This window comes from Echinops telfairi, unplaced genomic scaffold, assembly GCF_000313985.2.
Source record: "Echinops telfairi isolate 266 unplaced genomic scaffold, ASM31398v2 ScPeMD7_2;HRSCAF=8, whole genome shotgun sequence".
NCBI lineage: Eukaryota > Metazoa > Chordata > Mammalia > Afrosoricida > Tenrecidae > Echinops > Echinops telfairi.
The window spans coordinates 40,301,750-40,303,971 of NW_022103898.1; positions in this window are offsets into that span (position 1 = coordinate 40,301,750).

Here is a 2,222-nt window from a genome sequence, read left to right on the forward strand (position 1 = left end):
CAAAACAGTGTGAACGGATTGACATGTCATATAGGCACTGTTGGGATATGATCACTGGGGATTTATTTGACTTATGCTGATTCAAATGCTATGTATGGTCCAAAGTAAATAGAAATTGAGCTTTCTTTAGACACCACAAGCAGAACCAATTTTAGTTTCTCGAAGAGGCGAGGAGATACAGATTGGGAATACACTTATTCATACTCATTACAAAGCACCATGAACACAACCCATGAGAAGATTTTGAATGAATAAATACATACCTTAACAAAAAATGAACCTTAATTTCATTGGAGATAACCAAGGTGTCTACTCCATGCATCACCCAACTCCTAGCGCAGCAAATTCATGTATTCAGCATGAAGTTTTGCCCAAAGAATGAATAAGCAAATGCGTTCTTTTGCCTCCTTGAATGTTCTTGAGCTTTTAAAATGTTTGAGACCAAGGTGACCACATTGTATCACCAATTTTTCTAAGTAGCCAATGCCATGGACTGGGGTGTATGGTGAATGAACCACCGTGTGTAAAACGCCTGTACTATGCCACACAGTCTTGCATTTTGTAGCTGAAGACATAAATATATAAAGATGGCATTGAGGCTGGGGGATATCCTGAAACTATAGTCTGGGCACAATCTTTAAACCCTAATCAAAAATATCTCCTGAAGTTTTCTTTAAACCAAACAATGGTTTAGCTTAATTCGTAAAGCTTGTCTCCCTCGAGCTTCATCCTCTTCTGAGAATTGTCTATGTGGGCTCACGTTGACAATAGTAACTTGAATGATTAGATAGGAATCTTTATTGACAGTGAGTTTATGTTGATCTTGGAGGAACAACTCATAAAAGGAGAATAAGGATGCTTTCATAACTTGGAGAATGTCACTGAATTGTACACATTGCTAAATGAATGTATATTCTTCTGTGCCCATTGCCAACAACAGCAAAATAAAAGAAAGAACAAGACGTTTCCTAAGCTTGAACAGATAATAAGAAAAGATGCCTATCTACCACAATTCAGTTTAAAGGTGATTTAACCATGAGGGTAGCTCTTAGATGTGGTAGTGATTGTACAACTCCCCTTGATAGGCTTGAATGAATAAACTGTTAAATTGTATGATAGGTGAATTGTGTGCCAATAAAATTTTGGGGGAAAGAAAAAGATGCTTAACCAAGTCTTTATGACCCTAAAATCTGTGAAGTCCATTTTACCTAGCCTCTCTTTCAAGTCTTGCCTTTTATAATCCACATTGTTGTTAGCTTCTGTTGAGTTGGCCCTGGACTTATGGTGACCTCGCGCACATAAGTGCTGCCCAGTCCTGTACCATCCCCATACATCCTCGCAGGAAAGGCTGTTGTGACGAATGCTTTCATTGACTGAGCATTGCAATAGGTTGCCAGGCTTCCTTCGAGTCCGTATTCCTTTGGAAGCAGCAGTGATATCTGGTCAACATTAGAGCAAATAGACACCTGTATCGACAGATAGTTGGTGGCTGCACATGAAGGACATTCGTTGGAGTGGACCTCAGATCTCCCTCATGGAAGGTGATAATTCTACCATTTAACCACTTATGCCTCCATAACGCTTCTTAAACTCATTCACAATCTCACTATCCAGAGGTAACCCATTGCCACTGAGGTAATTATGGCTCATCGTGACCCTACAGGACAGAGTAGAGTTACCCCATTGGGTTTCTAAAGTTGTAATCTTTATCAGGAAGCAGCCCTGGTGAAGCTGTCATGTAAGTGTTGGACTGCGAATAGGTTGATGGTTCAAACCCACGAGCTTCTCTCCCAGAGAAAGATGAGCTTACTGCTATACATCTTTACAGCCTTTTAAGCCCTATACAAGGGTCAGTAGGAGTTAGAGGTGATTTGATGGCAATGGGTTTGGGTTTTTTAATTCAGGTGCTCACTGAAATGTTGGTGGTTTGAACCTACTATCCACTCCATGGGAAAAAGATGTGACAGTGTGTTTCGTTAAGGATTACAGTCTCGGAAACCCAGTGGAGATGAAGGAGTTCTGCCCTGTCCTACAGGATTCCGATGAGACAGACTCAACTCCAGGGCAATGGGATTTGTTTCTTTCTTTTTAACTTTTTGGAAGCTCACTGCCACAGCTTTCTGCCACAAAGGAGCTGGTGGAGGGAGTCAAATGGTCAGCCTTTCAGGGATCAGCTGAGCATTTACCCACTGTGCCACCAGGCCTCCCTGGTATTTTCTGGA